Source organism: Plecotus auritus (genome assembly GCF_963455305.1).
Source record: "Plecotus auritus genome assembly, chromosome: 3".
NCBI classification, from domain to species: domain Eukaryota; kingdom Metazoa; phylum Chordata; class Mammalia; order Chiroptera; family Vespertilionidae; genus Plecotus; species Plecotus auritus.
In genome coordinates this window covers 89426695-89446178 of record NC_137772.1, presented here as the reverse complement: position 1 = coordinate 89446178, position 19484 = coordinate 89426695, and the positions used below count along the sequence as shown (strand labels likewise).

The 19484-nt window shown below is 39.9% G+C and overlaps 1 protein-coding gene across 2 annotated transcripts in view; it reads left to right on the top strand.

Annotated features, from left to right (window-relative positions):
* ENOX1 (ecto-NOX disulfide-thiol exchanger 1) overlaps window positions 1-19484 on the top strand; it is a 598797-nt gene that overhangs the window by 121020 nt on the left and 458293 nt on the right. Inside the window, exon 2 of one of the 2 annotated variants that reach the window (XM_080662707.1) lies at window positions 2251-2359. The exons of the other annotated variant lie outside the window; for it this stretch is intronic. The gene's annotated coding sequence lies outside the window, so the exon portion shown is untranslated. The remainder of the gene's footprint in view (window positions 1-2250; window positions 2360-19484) is intronic. 2 annotated transcript variants of the gene reach the window in all.

The window sequence follows — 19484 nt, the reverse complement described above, 5'->3', positions numbered from 1 at the left end:
TGGCTGAACATTCAAGAATTGTCCTGCTTTTTAAAGCATGCTAAGAAATGGGAATGAAGAAATACATGCATCTAGCTTACTACATTTTAAAAAGGATTATTTTCCCTCTCAATTCTTGAGTTGGCAGCAGGTTAGGAGAATCTGAGAACTCTTAAGTATGACAATGGAACAGTAGAAGAATCCAGCAATTTTCCTGTCATTGCTGAGCTCTGTATTTGGGAGAGCTGATAACAGAGACTCAACTCTAGGGAAGGAAAGAGAGCAAGGAAGTTGGGAATAGACATGTGGGGATAAAAGTGAAATGGGATCAAGGAGGGGAAAGTAGAAAGAAGTTTGATTGTCCTTGCTTCTCTTCCTATTTCCTGCTTCTCACAAAAGGAGGGTGTAAAATAGCAGGCAGATTGAAAGGGGAGAGAAGAGAGTTGAATTAGAGATGGGAGAGCACTTGGAGGTAGTAAGGGAGAAGGAAAATGAGTCAGAAAAATCACAAAAGTGAGGAGGAAGGAGACAGGATAAGAACTATTTAAACGCAGGGAGAAGAGACAGGCACAGAGAGGGGAGTCGACCCTGTGGTGACACTGAGTGCCTTCAATTGCTCCCAGCGGTACACCTGCCAAATAGCCAGTGTCTCTTACTGAAGACATTTTCCTAACTTTTGTATTAAGTTTAATGCGATTCTCTTTATGGTCCCTGTATTGCTGGTTGCAGTTTCATTGACACTCTATGTGATCAAATAGCAAATGTGGAGGCACAGTTTGTTATGCCTGCCCCCTTGCAGTGTTCAGCAGACTTCTGAGTCAGTGCTTCTTGCGTTTGATGTTTGCCATTCCCCCTCGTCTACAGGTAGGCGAGTTGAAAGGGAAAAAAAATGTTCCTAAGGGTTGCCACATTTACAGCTTGTGCATGCAAATATTCAAAGCAGTTGAAAAAAATCTGGAAAACCATGATCCAATATTTTTTCTAAATAAGGTAGTTGACTCTTTCATTGCTGGTCTGGGTGTTTGGCCTAACCCGGTTTGCCGCTCTGTTGACTAATGCGTTTGCCGACCACTGGCCTAACCCAGCAGCACACTCACTGTGCCTATAGGTGGGCTCCTGCTGGAAAAACCTCTCATCTTCTTGTAATCAAGCTCAGCTCAGGAAGCCTTCCCCAGTATTCCAGGTCTGGGTCAGGTGCTTTCCCAGAGCGCACCAGTGTCCTCCTCTGCACCCTGGCTTCCTGTGCTGACCATTCCCTATTAGAGCTACCATGCCATTTTGTAATGTCTGTCCTCCACCAGACTTGGAGCTCTTTGCACAATGTTGATTATTATGGAATACCTAGGTAGTTGTTCACTAGCTGCTATGGAATGAATGAATAGCCTGTGATGCTGGTCTTTGAGTATAAAACAAAATTCTTCTAGAATCAGCTATGCTTTTAGATGTCAGTTTATAACCAGCCTACATGTTCTGGAAAAGAAAAGTTGATTTAGCCAGCATTAAGTGGCTTTTGGGGAGTTTAGTATGTCTCCAGATTCATGCAACTATAATAAAGGGGTTGTGACTTCATAAACTCCTGGACACCAGAGGACAGTCTTAAAGCTTCAGGCAATTATTATGTGTGATTCTGGCCAGATGCATAAGGCACTTCTCAGCCCTGTCCCAGTGGCTCAGTTGGTTGGAGTGTCATCCTTACACTGAAAGGTTGCAGGTTTGATTCCTGGTCACTGCAAACACCTAGGTTGTGGGTTCAATTCCCAGTTGGGGAGCATGTGGGAAGCAACCGATGGATGTGTGTGTTGTGTGTGTGTGTATGTCTCTCTCTCTAAAAATCAATGAAAAACACATCCTCGGGGGAGGATTATAATGTGCATAGGAATCACCTCGAGATCTTGTTCAAGTGCAGATTCATTGTCAATCGGTCTCCAGTGGGTTCTCAGCTTCAGCACTTCAGCTCTCTGGTGATGCTCATGGTGCTGGTCCATGCGCCTGGCTTGAGAAACAAAGCTTCAAAAAACTTCCTAGAAAATAAAGTTGGGATTTATTATGTGAAAATATCGAGATGTATTTTTATAGTTTGCAACACCACAGATTTTCTGAGAGAAAACTTAGAAGTCTCTAAATCTTATTTCAATTTGGAAATTTGCAAGAAGTCTTTCCCTAACTTAAAAATAGTACTCCTATACTGGCCAGCTCCTCAAACTTCTTTTCAATGATAGTTTAGGTTATACTGCCCTTAATTAACATACAGCTTTATTTAATCTTTCTCAGATTTGGGAGTCCCTGGCCCTGGCCCTGGTGTAGCTGCTTCAGCAACAAGGACTACTTTTGAAGCAGAAATATTCTTTGGAAGATCGACAGCACCAGGGCTGTGTTTATGGTGAGACCTTCACATTTACCAGCTTAGCACCATGTGGAGACCTTCTCCAAGGGCAGTGAGTTGGAATGGCTGGAAATAGGAAAGGGCAATGCTCAGCTGGCACTTGGCAGGCAAAACCTTGCATCTGCTTACATACATTCAAACAACTCTCTGAATTTGATTTTTGAAGTTTTTTTTTTTTCTAACAAAATGGCTTTTATCTTTGTAGGCTCTTTGCAGCCAGCATTGTATCATATTTATAACACATGGAAGACAGGAAGCTCACCATGCTCAGGTAAAAGGATGGTGTGTATGGCAAGTGATGAGCATGACTAATGGCAGGATGTTTGTCACTGTATGAGAAGTGAATCAGCTTAATTATACCATTGTCATCATTCTCTTTATGTGTTTTACTCACTTACTCCTGGGGTGCAGAGGGCCTGTCATAGGTGATCTCAGTGAACTAATGTGCAGCTGGGAGCATCGACAAAGTACCTACAACAGGGCCTCTGTAAACAGCCAGTAAAGAGACAGGATGGTCACCTGAAATCTCTTACCATCTTCTACAGGGTTAACATAGAATTATTACTGTTGTTCATCTTTATTACCTTATCGGAAGGCTTTTATCTTTTCAGCATTTATGTAAATATGTGAATACTGAAGACTCTTTTAATTAAAGTCTTATCTCTGTCCCCTTATTTGAAGTTGCTGTTCTAAATATTCTTTGCATCTTCTTTTTAAATAAACACATCTCTTACAACTTTGATTTGCCCAAGTAGGTCACCAGGATTAATTTTCCATTAACCTTTATTGCTTCTGTTTCTTTCTAATCATCTTTAGAGGATTAAACAGTCCCCATTGGGTCAGCCTTTGTAAAGAACATGAACCATTACTTTCTTTGATTGAACTGATGTAGATGGTGGTGATCTGTGGTCCAGCAACTGGCCCTGGCCCCATTAACTGAGCCAAAGCATCTGTAGCTAGATCCACGTAAGGAGTTCTGTTGACCATGGCAATTTTGTCATTGGTTTCACTTTTTTTGTGACCTAATCTGGTGACTATTGCAAAGTAGCATAAGCTGGGTGGCTTAAACATCAGACACTTAGCTCATGGTTCTGGAGGCTAGACCAGCGTGTTAGTGGGGTTGGTTCCTTTTGAGAAGCTGTGAGGGAGAATCCGTTTCACACCTTCTCCTCACTGCTGGCAGCCTCAGGCATTCCTGGCATTAGATGGCCTTCTTTTCCCTGTGTCTTCACATAGAATTCCTTGTATGTCTGTCTGTCTCTGTGTTCAAATTTCTGCTTTTTATAAGGCCACCTGTTATATTGGATCAGGGACCATTTTAATGATCTCATCATAACTGGACTATCTGCAAAGACTCAATTTCTAAATATTAGTAAAGTCACATTTACATTTGTGAAAAATTAGGACTTCAACAATGTTTTGGAGTACACAATTCAACCCATCACACTGTCTATACCAGGGAAGGAGACTTAATTCCTTTTGGTTTCCCCTAAGGAAACTAATACAGTACCTGTTGCTGAATCATTGGTTAAGTGGCAAAGGCTATAATGGCCATGGTAAAATTAGATTTTAAAAAGCAAAGTGTAGTGACTAGAGGTGAGCCTAGGTATTATGCTGACCTTTGTCCTCAGTAAACTCTTATTGTCAGGATAGTCCAAGTGAAACATTAAAATGTGATAAGGTTTTTAAAAAAGCAATAATGAGTAGCATTTTTATAAAATACTAGAGGCCCGGTGCATGAAATTTGTGCACGGGGGTGGGTGTCCCTCAGCCCAGCCTGCACCCTCTCCAATCTGGGACCCCCCGAGAGATGTCTGACTGCCCGTTTAGGCACAATCCAGGACTGCTGGCTCCCAACTGCTTGCCTGCCTGCCTTCCTGATTGCTCCTAACCGCTTCTGCCTGCCAGCCTGATCATCCCCTAACTACTCCCCTGCCAGCCTGATTGATGCCTAACTGCTCACCTGCCAGCCTGTTTTCCCCTAACTGCCCTTCCCTGCAGGCCTGGTCACCCCTAACTGCCCTTCCCTGCAGGCCTGTTCGCCCCCAACTTCCCTGTTCTGCCGGCCTGGTCACCCCTAACTGCCCTCCCCTGCAGGCTTGATCACCCTCAACTTCCCTCCCTTGCAGGCCTGGTCCCTCCTAACTGCCCTCCCCTGCTGGCCTGATCGCCCACAACTGCACTCCCCTGCAGGCCTGGTCCCTCCCAACTGCCCTCCCCTGCAGGCCATCTTGTGGTGGCCATCTTGTGTCCACATGGGGGCAGCCATCTTTAACCACATGGGGGCAGCCATCTTGTGTGTTGGAGTGATGGTCAATTTGCACATTACTCTTTTATTAGATAGGATAGAGGCCTGCTGCATGGGTGGGGGCCAGCTGGTTTGCCCTGAAGGGTGTCCCGGATCAGGGTGGGGGTTCCCTTGGGGGGTGGGGCAGCCTGGGCAAGGGGCCTGTGGTGGTTTGCAGGCTGGCCATGCCCCCTGGTGACCCAAGCAGAGGCCCTGGGATCTGGGATTTATTTATCTTCTATAATTGAAACTTTGTAGCTGTGAGCGGAGGCCTGGGCCAGCCAGGGTGTGTGGAAAGCTTGGCTTCCTCCATTGCTGGGGAAACCCAAGCCTCCTGCTCACTCCGTGGCTGCAGCCATCTTGGTTGGGTTAATTTGCATACCAGCTCCTGATTGGCTGGTGGGCGTGGCTTGCTGGTGTAGTGGAGTGATGGTTAATTTGCATATCACTCTTTTATTAGATAGCATAGCCTTCTGTGGGAGCAAGACATGCTTTTTCTGCTGGCATCTCAGGCTGAATTGCCAATTTACATGCTGCTCTATCAGTACATCAAGATATCTTTCCAGCTAATTCAACGCCATTTAAATCACACTTAGGCAGGCTATTCTTTCTTTCCAGCTGCATCGCTTTGTACTTATTAAATTTAACGTTTTGTTCTCAGGCTCTCATTTATAAATACTGTCCTGAAACAGATCTACTATAGTGGCATCTTCGCTCTGCTCTATGCTTCTTTAGAGCAAAATTATTAGAAGTTATATCTTTTGAATGTTTAGATTTGAGTGTTGATAAAATATGAGGATACGGATCTCAGGGTAGCACTTAAATAATCCATTCTTTAGAGATGTTCGTTTAGAAAACCCTTATTTTCTGTAAGGGGAGAGCTTTCAGAAAATGACTACTCTGACTTCCAAGAAAGAATTACTTTTTTATTCCAAAAGGAAGCCTTCTTCTGAGAGAAGGCAAAGGCCAGTGGCAGATTTTCTTCTGGAAGTGAAGTTAGCATCTTTAAGAACCTGGTGAGTTCATTACAGTCCCTGGGTTAGTGTAGACAGACCAAAGTCTAGATATTGACTGTGTAGTTCAGGCCCTGGCCTCCCCGAGGCTGAAGAGCAGGTGGGCTGGAATAATTGGCTTATAGGCTTCCCAACCCCACAGGAGCTTTCTTATTCCCTTATTCTTGGGCGTGGGACTTCAGGCTGTCTTATAGCCAATTGATACCATTGGTCTAGACAGCACTGGATTTATAAGATGATGACAGGTAGTAAAAAATGAATATGAAAATAAAAATTCATTTTCCATGCCAACATTAGTCCTAAGAAAATTGGTAAATCAAGTGACACACATTTATGGAGTGTGTTATGCATCAAAGTGCAGTTCTACCCAATGCCATATACAGATATATGACTTCACCCCAGTGCCTCCACTGTTTACTTTTCTTTGCCATTTTGTTCAAGAGCTTACTTCCCTATCTTAGAAGTCTTCTGTAACTTTTCATGTGACTCTCCTTGTTTGGTTTGTGAGAATGTCTAGGGCTTTATTAAAATTGAAGCAATTAATTTATGACCAAACCAGAGCTATGGTGGAATAGTCCTTTGAAAATTATATGCAGTTAAGTGATCAGTTGCATTCTGGTTCTTAAATGGTCCTTAAATATCTTGCTAAGTACTCTAAAGTGTGCACCACTACAATCATAACAGTCTAATAAATATTATCTTAATAAATAGGCTATTTTATGTGTAACTAGTACTTCTCTACTATTAAAGAGAAAACTAACCAAAAATAAAACCTCTAGTGCCTTAAAAACTAATGTGTTGTTGCCCACTTTTGTTTTGCATTCTCCAAGAATCTTGGTGTTTGTTCTCTCTGGGTTCTTCTTCTGCTTCTATCTCTTGATGCTTTCTTCTTTGTTTCTTTAAAATCCATGAGTTTATGTTCAGTGCTTTAAAATTATTTTATTGATTGATTTTAGGGAGAGAGGAAGGAGAAAGAGAGAGAGAAACATTGATTTATTGTTCCACCTATCCATGCATTCATTGATTGACTCTTGCATTTGTCTGACCAAAGATCAAACCCTGGCATATCAGGATGAGGTTCTAACAAACTTAACTACCTGGACAGGGCTTATGTTCAGTGGTTTTAAACTGATAATATAGAAGTAATGAAGAAGAGTACTGGGCTTCTGCCAGGGAGCTCAGAAGCTTGCATTCTCCTCCATCTCTTACTTCCTCTATATTTAGTTATCACTGAATTCTGTGTCAAGTTTCTATAATGCTTTCATATTTTTACTTCCCTTTTCCTTTTCACCTATGACCAGGTTGTTCTTTCCTTTTTCTTTTCTTTTTTTTTTCTACCATACAGTTTCTTCAGTTGTGCGTTCTTTTGTTTGTTTATTTGTTCATCCATTTATTCATGTATTATCCTTCTCACATGTACTAAAAATTGCTCTGGAGATAACATCAAGGATGTTATATTTTAAAGGTGGGAGGTGATTGTGCAAAAATGGTTACGATGATGGAGCTATATATTAAGTATACTTTATACATAGGAAGAAGAACAACTGAGTTGGATGGAGGGAGTCAGGAAACGCTTTATGGAGAAGATGGCACTTGAGTGGAGATCGGAAGGAATAGGACATTGCCAGGTGAACCAGTGTGGTGGACAGAGAACATTTCAAAGGAGATAGAGGGTAGGAATCTTGGCAGGGAGGCAGGAGGGATCTGGGTGTATTCGTGTACACCTTGATGCTTGGGTGATACTGGAGCATGAGTGGGAGGAGGATGTTGGGCTGGATGAGGCTCTGTGCAGGTGGTGGGGAAAGATGAATCAAATCTTGGAGGCCCCCTTACATATTGTTGAGTCTTCCTTTTTATCTCATGTCTACATATTGCATTTGCAAGGTTCACAATCAGTTCATCTTGCACGCTGCAAGCAGCCTGACTGTGTTGAAGAATGCTTGTTTTCTGCCTAGCTCCTCCCAGGTCTTGCTGCTCCTAAAGGGAAGTCAAGCCTTCCTACTAACTTAGCACTTGAAGATCTCAGAGGTTTTTCTTTTTAATTTCTTTATTGATTAAGGTATTACATATGAGTCCTTATTCCCCTATTACCCCCCACCTCCCATTCATGACCCCACCCTCCTGTTGTCTGTATCCATTGGTTAGGCTTATATGCATGCATATAAGTCCTTTGGTTGGTCTCTCCCCCTTACCCCCACCCTCCCCTACCTTCCCTCTGAGGTTTGACAGTCTGATTGATGTTTCTCTGTCTCTGAATCTGTTTTTGTTCTTCAGTTTATGTTGTTCATTATATTCCACAAATGAGTGAGATCATGTGATATTTATCTTTCTCTGCCTGGCTTATTTCACTTAGCATAATGCTCTCCATCTCCATCCATGTTGTTGCAAATGGTAAGAACTCCTTCTTTTTTACCGCAGTATAGTATTCCATTGTGTAGATGTACCACAGTTTTTTAATCCACTCATCTGCTGATGGGCATTTAGGCTGTTTCCAAATCTTAGCTATGGTGAATTGTGCTGCTATGAACATAGGGGTGCATATATCCTTTCTGATTGGTGTTTCTAGTTTCTTGGGATATATTCCTAGAAGTGGGATTACTGGGTCAAATGGGAGTTCCATTTTCAGTTTTTTGAGGAAACTACATACTGTTCTCCACAGTGGCTGCACCAGTCTGCATTCCCACCAGCAGTGCACCAGGGTTCCTTTTTCTCCGCATCCTCACCAGCACTTGTCATTTGTTGATTTGTTGATAATAGCCATTCTGACAGTAGTGAGATGGTACTGCATTGTTGTTTTGATTTGCATCTCTCTAATGATTAGTGACTTTGAGCAGGTTTTCATATGTCCCTTGGTCTTCCTTCTGTCTTCTTTAGAAAAGTGTCTATTTAGATCAGTTGCCCATTTTTTGATTGGGTTGTTTATCTTCTTTTTGTTAAGTTGCACGAGTTCCCTGTAAATGTTGGAAATTAAACCCTTATTATTGATATCATTGGCAAATATGTTCTCCCATGCAGTGGGCTTTCTTGTTGTTTTATTGATGGTCTCCTTTGCTGTGCAAAAGCTTTTTATTTTGATGTAGTCCTATTTGTTTATTTTCTCTTTAGTTTCCATTGCCCTAGGAGCAGTATCAGTGAAGAAATTGCTTCAGCATATGTCAGAGATTTTTCTGGCTGTGGATTCCTCTAGTATTTTTTTGGTTTCTTGTCATATGTTTAAATCCTTGATCCATTTTGAGTTTATTTTTGTGTATGGTGTAAGTTGGTGGTCTAGTTTCATTTTTTTGCATGTATCTGTCCAATTTTCCCAACACCATTTATTGAAGAGACTGTCTTGACTCCATTGTATGTTTATGCCTCCTTTGTCAAATATTAATTGAGCATAGTGATTTGGGTCGATTTCTGGGTTCTCTATTCTATTCCATTGATCTATATGTCTGTTCTTGTGGCCAGTACTAGGCAGTTTTGAGAACAGTGGCTTTGTAATACAGATTGAAATCCGGTATTGAGATCCCACCTACTTTGTTCTTCTTTCTCAGGATTGCTGTGGCTATTCGGGGTCTTTTTTTATTCCAGATGAATTTTTGGAGAGTTCTTTCTAGGTCTGTGAAATATGCCATTGGTATTTTAATGGGGAGTGCATTGAATCTATAGATTGCTTTGGATAGTATGGACATTTTAATGATGTTGATTCTCCCAATCCATGAACATGTTATGTTCTTCCATCTGTTTACGTCTTCCTCTATCTCTTTTTTCAGTTTCCTGTAGTTTTCCGCGTATAGGTCTTTTACCTCCTTAGTTAAGTTTATTCCTAGGTATCTTAATTTCTTTGGTGCGATGGTAAATGGGATTGCTTTTTTAGTCTCTCTTTCTGTAAGTTCACTATTGGTGTATAGAAATGCCATAGATTTCTTAACATTAATTTTGTATCCTGCTACATTGCCAAATTCATTTATTAAGTCTGTTAGTTTTTTGATGGAGTCTTTCGGGTTTTTTCTGTACAATATTATGTCATCAGTTTTACTTCTTCTTTTCCAATTTGGATACCTTTTATTTCTTCTTCTTGTCTAATTTCAATGGCTAATACTTCCAGTACTGTGTCAAACAGGAGTGGTGAGAGTGGGCATCCCTGTCTTGTTCCTGTTCTTAGGGGAAATGGTTTTAGTTTTTGCCCATTGAGTATGATGTTAGCTCTGGGTTTATCATATGTAGCTTTTATTATGTTGAGGTATGATCCTTCTATTCCCACCTTGTTGAGAGTTTTTATCAAGAAAGGGTGTTGGATTTTGTCAAATGCTTTTTCTGCATCAATTGATATGACTATGTGTTTTTTATCTCCCAATGTGTTTATATGATGTATCACGTTTATTGATTTGAGGATATTGTACCATCCTTGCATTCCTGGGATAAATCCTACTTGGTCATGGTGTATGATCTTTTTTTTTTTTTTTTTTTTTTTTTTTTTTAAGTTAAAGGGACTTTTTTTGTATGATCTTTCTGATGTAGTGCTGGATCCGATTTGCTAGAATTTTGTTGAGGATTTTGGCATGTATGGTCATGAGGGATATTGGTCTGTAATTCTCTTTCATTGTGTTGTCTTTATCTGGTTTTGGTATTAGGGTGATGCTGGCTTCATAGAAGGAGCTTGGAAGTGTTCCTTCCTCTTGAATTTTTTGGAATAGTCTGAGGAGGATAAGTTTAAGTTCTTCCTTGAATATTTGGTAAAACTCCCCTGTGAAGCCATCTGGCCCTGGGCTTTTGTTTGCTGGAAACTTTTTGATGACTGCTTCAATTTCTTCCATAGTTATTGGCCTATTGAGATGTTTAGATTCTTTCTGCTTGAGTTTTTGAAGGTTATATTTTTCTAGGAATATGTCCATTTCCTCCAGGTTGTCCAGTTTGTTGGAATAGAGTTGTTCGTAGTATTTTTTAACAATCCTTTGTATTTTGGTGGGGTCTGTTGTTATTTCAACTCTTTCATTTCTGACTTTGTTTATTTAGGTCCTCTCTCTTTGCTTCTTGGTGAGCCTGGCTAGAGGTTCATCAATCTTGTTTATCCTTTCAAAGAACCAGCTCTTGGTTTTGTTGATCGTTTGTATTGGTTTTTTTTTGGTCTCAATGTCGTTTATTTCCACTCTGATCTTTATTTCTTTCCTTCTGCTTACATTGGGCTTTTCTTGTTGCTCTTTTTCTAACTCTTTGAGTTGTAAGGTTAGGTAATTTATTACCATTGTTTCTTGTTTTTTTGCAGTAGGCTTGTAGAGCTATGAACTTCCCTCTCAAGACTGCTTTCGCTGTGTCCCATAGATTTTGGATTGTTGTGTTTTCATTGTCATTGTTGCCATGATGTTTTCTATTTCTTCCTTGATCTCTCTGGTAACCCCGTCATTGTTTAACAGCATGCTGTTTAGTCTCCTTGTGTTTGATTTCTTTGGATTGTTTTTATTATAGTTGATTTCCAGTTTTATGCCACTGTGATCTGAGAAGATGCTTGATATGATTTCTATCTTCTTGAATTTGAAGAGACTTTGCCTATGACCCAACATATGATCTATCTTTGAAAATGACCCATGAGCACTTAGAAGAATGTATATTCTGTGGCTTTGGGGTGAAATGTTCTGAAATGTTAATTAATTCTATCTGGTCTAGTGATGTTTCTTTGCTGATTTTTTGTTTAGAGGATTTGTCCAATGATGATAGTGGGGTATTAAAGTCTCCTACTATGATTGTATTGCTGTCAATCTCTCCCTTGATATCCTCCAGGAGTTTTTTTATGTATTTGGGTGCTCCCGTATTGGGTGCGTATATGTTTGCCAGAGTTATTTCTTCTTGTTGGATTACTCCCTTTAGTATTATGAAGTGGCCTTCCTTATGTCTTGTTATGTCCTTCACTTTGAGATCTTATTTGTCAGATATAAGTATTTCTACCCCAGCTTTTTTTTTTTTTTCATTTCTATCCGCCTGAAAAACCTTTTTCACCCTCAGTCTGTGTGCATCTTTTTTTCTGAGGTGGGTTTCTTGTAGACAGCAGATATATGGGTCATGTTTTCTTATCCAATCCGTTACCCTATGTCTTTTGATTGGGGCATTTAATCCATTTACATTTAAAGTTATTATTGATAGGTACTTATTTGTCTCCATTTTTATTCTTTACCCCTGTGTACCTTCTTCGCTTTCTATTTCTTTTTTTTTTTTTTTTTTTATAGCAGACCCTTTAGCATTTCTTGCATTGTTGGTTTGGTGGTAATAAATTCCATTAGCCCTTTTTTGTGTGTGAAGCTCCTGATTTCACCTTCAAATTTGATTGATAGTCTTGCTGGGTACAGTATTCTTTGATTCAGACCCTTCCTTTGCATGACTTTGTATATTTCATTCCATTCCCTTCAGGCCTGATGAGTTTCTCATGAGAAATCAGTTGCTAGTCTGATGGGGGTTCCTTTGTAGGTAACTTTCTGTCGCTCTCTGGCTGCTTTTAAGATTCTTACTTTGTCATTGGTGTTTGCCAATTTAATTGTAATGTGCCTTGGTGTTGGTCTTTTGGGGTTCATTTTGCTTGGGACTCTGTGAGCTTCTTGGGTTTATGTGGTTTTTTTCTTCTTTATATCATGGAAGTTTTCTGTCATTATTTCTTCAAACAGGTTTTCTATTCCTTGCTCAGTTTCCTCTCCATCTGGAACCCCTATTATGCGGATGTTATTTTGTTTCCTGTTGTCCCAAAGTTCCCTTAGGCTTTTCTCCTGCTTTTTAATTTTTTTTTTCTAGAAGATGTTCTACTTTAGTATTTTTTCCTACCTTGTCCTCCAGCTCACTTATGCAGTCCTCTGCTTTTCTAATCTACTCTTGATGCTTTCTATTGAGTTCTTTACAGCAGCAATGTCATTTTTCATTTCTTCTTGGTTCTTCTTCATTTCCTCTTGGTTCTTACTCATATTGTCAAATATGTCTTCCATTCTTTTCAGCCACCTTATGACCATTTCTCTGAATTCTTTCTCTGACAGGTTGCTTGCCTCCATTTCGTTTACTTCCTTTTCTGGTGATGCCTGCTTTTCTTTCATATGCGGGCTTTGTCTTTGTCTCCCCATGGTCTCTCTTCTCCGGGTGTCTGGTTATGTAGTTCTCTCTTTCCATATCCCAGGAGAAATCTGTGGATTTCCATGGTGGAGTGTAGAGCTCCTCTGAATCCGTGTGTCTGTGCCAACTGGGGACTGGTGCTCTGGGGTTCACAGCTGTTTGGTGGGTGCTACAGTTGTAGATTTTCAGGCTTCTGATAATATCCACTTTCCCCTTCAAGATGGCACAGTGTCCGCGTCCGAGCTGGTGGCTCCGGGAGGGAACCCAGCAGCAGTGGGGCTGCCCGGTCAGGGGAGCCCCATCCAGCAGTCCCCCATCTTCTCCTCGAGTATAGCTGTCCCTTAACTCACCAACAGACACTACCCATGTGACCCTTAGCTGTTCTTTCTATCTGCTACAGGACAAGGCTCGGGACACGTCTGTCTATTCCGCCGCCATTTTTTTTCCCCCATAGGTTTTTTTCTTTCCTCAAGCTAGAGTGTCCTACTTTGTTTCTCACACACAGTTCCTTTCCCCCTTAGCTTCCATTTTCACAATCTCACTCAACATCTCACTCAACATCCTTCAACATCTCACTCAAATTCATATCCTTTATGAAACTTTTCTCCACTCATAAGTACTTTACCCTGTCTGACTTCCAGAAGAACTTTAAATGGACTCTTCACATCACAATTTCCACATGCTTCTTTATATCACATGTTATTTTATAACACTTGTGGAAGGACTGCCACATGTTGAAGGGGGGGCTATCTACCTGCTATCTATCCTGTTTCTGCTGAAAGTGCAGCTTCTTCTTGCATAGAGTAGACACTGCATTGATGTATGTTAAAACAATGGAGGGAGAAAGAGTTTCTTTGATTTGCAAGGCTGTTACAGAGGTGGAATGGAGGGATTGTCACATGAAAGAGGCAGTGGTTAATGTAATGTCCAGATGAAACTCTTGCAGGACAGAATAACTGTCTGTGAAGGTAGAAGGATTATATTAAACAAAAAGAAGGGCTGTGTACAGAAAGGAGGTTCACTTTAAAAACTATTTAAACTGCCCCAAGGCTCAGACATGGAGGGAAAAAACTTAGAAAGCTATTAAGCCACATGTGACTGGTCTGGACAGTGAGTGACAAATGACATAACAGGTAAAAACACCTACACTGCATTACAGCACTCTGCTTCTTTACCTGAGATGGCCTCTGGAAAACTTGATTTAATTTAAGACTTCTCAGTTGCAGATCTGGAGACAACCACATATTCAGAAATATATTTATGAAAGTCTATTTCCACTGAGCTCAAAAGACCATAATCTTATTAGTTGTGATTTTGAAAAGGGTAAACTGAAAGGAGATATTGATTAAAGAAGTAATATGAACAGGAATAATGGAATTAAAGTAATTGAGGCAATATTGGGCCTAATGGACCTTGTTCTCTTAATGCTTTTCTTCTGCTCTTTGTATTGAGTTGGCCCTGAAGTCGATTGGACTATGTGCACAGAAAGAGAAGGACATAATGGAAGAATTAGTATTGCTGTCTATAAAAAAATCAATCTGTTGTTCTTACAGAAGAACATCAATCAGTCTGTGAAATCAATTCACTGGATTTTTTTTATAGTTAGCTTATAAGATAATGAGATGAATGATGAAAAAAGACTATATGCCGTGCACACAATAGATATTTAGTAGATATTTTTTAAAATTAAAAAATGAAAGGATAGCATGGATTTAGTTTAAAAACACCTTCAGTGTAAGTCCTTTCGTCGGTGCTAATTCAGGTTCTTCCTTTTACTTGCCTACCTAACAGTATCATAAATGTAGATTATGCAATTTCATTGATCTCTGAAGTGAGTTCTCTCACATTTCTACCACTGGGCAATCCAGGCCTGCTTTGTGTGACCTTGGATCTTTGCATTATTTAGGGTCTGAACTGTTTTTTTGGTCACTAAACTTGCTGCCCTATACTGGCAGATTACATGTTTGAAGCACCATTTTGATGAAATTATTCCCTATTCAGAAAACTTCAGTGTCTCCTGTTTGTCTACAAAGTTATAGGCTCATTGTTCTTCAGAGTTCATTCCCCACTAGATGGCTTTGAAGAGCTTCTGCATTCAGACACCTCCCACTGCCCGTCCACGCTGAATTCCCACCAGCGTCATACCCAGACACACTGGGGCAGACAGATTTGTCTCTTCATTGTGTCATCCCATTTTTTGAACATGCACAATATTCTCCTTGGAATTCTTCCTTCCATATTTATATCTATCCGGTTTAGAGTCAGTTCTGCCTAAGGCAATAGTAGATTTCTTAAAACTGTGCATTATAAAAAACCATGTTATGAAGAGAATTATTTTAGTGGTTAGATGGTGTTAGGGACTATAGAGTTGCAGGTGCACAATAACAAAGTTATTTTACCCGCAGTTATTTCAATAATGATGGCACTTTCAATCTCTATAGGAATATAACATAAAAACCTGAGCATCACTGAAAAATGCAATGTTTTACTATATCACTTTTCACAAGCTTGTAGTGAACTAAACTGGTATTTAACAAAACTATTTCAAAATCTTAATGACACACTATGGGGGAAAAAAGAGAGAATAAAGACTTAAAGTAGCTGTATTGTAAGCAGGAGGGCTTTTTATTAATCATATGCCAGCAACCTTAATCTGCATAAAATAAATTTTATTCCTCAATCAATTGATCACTTTATATCTACTGCATATTATATAAACTCTGCAGAAGAAATGTGTGTACCATTTATTTTTGAAAACTGAGTTTTAGCCATTTTTTCTCCCATGAATATGCCTCTTACAATTTCACTGTTTTGCCTCGTGGTTTTTTTTCCTCTGAATACTCCTTTTTAGGTTAATTATCAATTTGAGAATTCTTAGAGGCTGTTCTGAAATAAGGACATAGTTTTACTTCCCATAATGCCCAGCGCATTGTTAGGACAATGAGATACACTAGATTATAAGAACATGCAATTATTAAATTCAGTTTCACTTAAATCCTCCAATTGCTATTTTCCTCACATCTCGTTTTTCCTGAATATTGGACCTTGTTTTACTGTTGAAAAAAAATTGATTAATTCTCATTTCAACGTCAGTTTAAAAGGAAGAAGTGTGACTGTTGGTTTCAGGTTAAAGGTTGTAGTTTCTGACCATTCCCAAAAATCCATTAAAATTATGTTTAAGGGGTTTCTTTAAAAAAGGTACACACCTAGAAGAACAAAGAAATGAGGCAACAATCTACAGCACTTTGAAGTCTGGGGTACAGCTGGATAAGAGTGAGCTTAGAGCTGGCCTGGGAAAGTGGAACTTTAATTTGGTAGAGCAGGGAAGAAACAGCCCAGTTTACATGAACTCGGCAAGGCTCAGGAATTTTCAGCAACAAGAACTCCTTGGATTAAAATTAAGAGTAGTGGTTGAAAATTCAGATCTGCTTTCTAATTGTATGCAAGCAGGTAACTGCCTCTCTTCCACTCCCACAGGAGAATGAAGACTGTATTATGGAGACTGTATTATTTTTTCTGTAGAGATGATAAAAATAGAAGGCTTCTAGGTGAGAGGGACCTGTCCAGAAGTGCCAGCTGCCCCAGCTCTGGTTCCCTGGGGCTGAGGGTGTCAATACCTCCTAGCAAACCTGGAGCCAGTTTAAAGCACAGAATGTGTCAGGAGATAGCTGTTGGGAAGCAATGATTTCCAGATGATGTAGAACCAGAGTCCAAAATAATTACATAAAGAGGTGAAAGCAGTTAATCTCTGGGCCTACCATTATTTAACAGTTGCAACTGAATAACTTGGTATTAATACAAACTATTTTTAATATATTTTTATTGATCTCAGAGAGGAATGGAGAGGAAGAGAGAGAGAGAAACATCAATGATGAGAAAGAGTCAATGATTGGCTGCCTCCTGCACAACCCCACTGGGGATTGAGCCCACAACCCAGGCATGTGCCCTTGACCGGAATCAAACCTGGGACCCTTCAGTCCACAGGCTGATGCTCTATCCATTGAGCCAAACCAGGTAAGGCCAAACTATTTTTTAAAGTCTCCTGTGTGATCATACTAGATTTTTCAGACCTTTTAAAATTATTATTATTAGTAGTAGTATTCTTTTACATTTTTATTATTTTCTTTTTTTCTAATTTTTACATTTTAAAAAAAATGTATCTTTATTGATGAGAGTATTACAAATGTTCCCTTTTTTCCCCATTGACCTCCTCCACCCCACACTACCCCCCACCTCAACCCCCACCCCTCCTAACCCAGGCCTTCACCACCCTATTGTCTGTGTCCATGGGTTATGCATACAAGTTCTTTGGTTGATCTCTTCCCACCCACCCACCCACCCTGTCTTATCTCTGAGATTTCACAGTCTGTTCCATACTTCTATGTCTCTGGATCTATTTTGTTCATCAGTTTATTTTGTTTATTAGATTCCACATATGAGTGAGATCATGTGATAGTTGTCTTTCTCTGACTGGCTTATTCCAGGCATTGGAGAGAGCTGCTTTCAGCTCTATTTTCATGAGATGAGATAATAAAATGTATACAATTGTAAAATATAGTCTACATGGAGGCTATTTATGAATTACCTACAGGTTTTATTGTACCATTTTATCCTAAGAATTAAGATAAAGAAAAGGACAATTCATATAAAGATAGCAAAATTCATTTTTTTAATGTAAATAAAAGAAGAAGTTGAAATTAATGGGGAATATAGCTTCTGTTTTCAATCTGTCATTGATTATTTTCCTGCTGTCCCTTTAACATACTCCTAGGGAAGTTAGTAATAATGTTTTGGGAGAAGAGTTAGGAAATGGACAGTCACTCTTTCACCAAGTCAACTGGAAGAGAGACACTTGAGAATATTCATAGAGAAAGCTCTCTGCAGAGGGGACAGGGAGTGGTCCTTTGGTGCCCTCCGTATTCAGGCTGAAATGGGAAACAATGGTGCTTTAATTCACCACTCAGTCAATGGGCCTGTTGATTTGTTCTCATTTTTCAGGCCTCTAATATGTTCTTAAAACCCCCTCAAGGGTTTTATACTGTTAGCCTGAGGTCTCGTCTCTGTGCTTCATTTTTTCTTTTCTTCACTCTCATTGCCTCTTCTTGTTTTATCTTCTGCGAGGTTCAGAGTAATGCATGGTATGCACTGAATAATTTGAATGAAGCTTGTGACATGTGTTGATGATGTTAAGCCACTCAAATCCTAGAAAATAGTCCCAGCTTGCATTAGCAGTTGATTAATGCAGGTGAACCTTATAGTCTTAATTTTTAAAAAGTTACATTTTTTTTCAGTGTTGCTTGAAAACATTGGCATTCTTTTTGTTCACAATCCTGATTATAATGGCAAATACTTGCAAAAAGTGCTAGAATGAATTCTTACTGTTCTGTAAGGAGCAAAGTATTACTTTATCTATTTCATGATTATTTAATATTTAAAAAGCAATTTTCCAAAAATATGTCCATAACTGTAAGTAACGTGCATAAATCACAATGTGAAATGTGTTGTGATATGCATGCATTACACTTGTGTGATAGGCTTACAAGGATTTGTAAGAGGAAAGGTTAAATTGAGGGAAGGTTCCTCATATGAGACTTGACTAAGAATGGTAAAAATAGGGTGCTTTCAGGTGAAATCAAGGTAGTGTTTATTCAGGTCTACTTTTTGCCCCAGGATTTCCTGGGTGTGAGCTATAGATGAACCCCACTTTATGATCTGAATTAGGAACAGTGAAAAATCATGGTGAATTCATTATTTAGATCAAGGAAACCCATCATTTGTTTACTTTTTCCAGTGAAAAATGAACAGGGTCATTTTCTATGTTAAGGGATATCTGTTCTGAGTGGAGATTTGAAGGAGAGCAGGCACCTGTTAGGGGGAGTAATGGGGGTTTGTTACAGTCTAGAGAGCAGAGTGGGCTCAGCAGATGGGTGAGCAAGGGAGCAGGCACACGCCAGGAGGGAGAGAGTCAGGGAAACACAGAAGGGAGTCAGCTGGTGGACTTTTAGATCTGGGGTAGAAATTTAAGAAGAAACATTTAGAGCATTTGACAAGTGATGTGATCAAAATGACATTTGGAGGAGATGATTCTTGCTGTGACTTATAAAGTAACTGTGAGGAGGAGGAAGACTGGCACATGGCAAGGACTGAAGTGGAGGAAGGAAGAGGGAGAAGGGATTGGACTTGGCGACAGGATTGATAGAAAAGAGAGAAAATAAAAAGAAGGTACAGATATCTTTTAGTCAAAGCTAGATTGCTGCCTTGGAGAACTTGCCCCATTCCTAGCAGCCCTTTCCCCCCAAAAAAGAAAAAGGAGCAGGCTATCCAGGATATTATACAGCAAATGACTAAATGCCTTCTGAAATAGGTCAGTTCTCTTCCCAGCTTACAAGTGGTGGAATAGTGGAAATGGAACAGTTGGAAAAAGATAGAAATCTAAATTGGTCATTTCTCAGTTGCATGTGCTATGTCCTTTCCTTCCATTCCACTGGCTCCCAGGATTCCCTAGGACAGTAATATAAAGGCGTGTGGTCAGAGTTAGTGGTCAGGGAAGAGGGTGTGGGCTGGGGATCATCTGTGCATGCACAGTCATTGGATCTGGGTGTGTGGCTAAGCATTTCATGTCACAGAAAGAAGGGAAGAGGCTTGGACGGAGATATTGTGAGCTGCTTTGTGAGAAGGCCAAGGGAGAAAAGAACCAGAGAAGAAGCCATCAGAGTGGCATTAAACCTGTGAAAGTGTTCGATCTACACTTTAA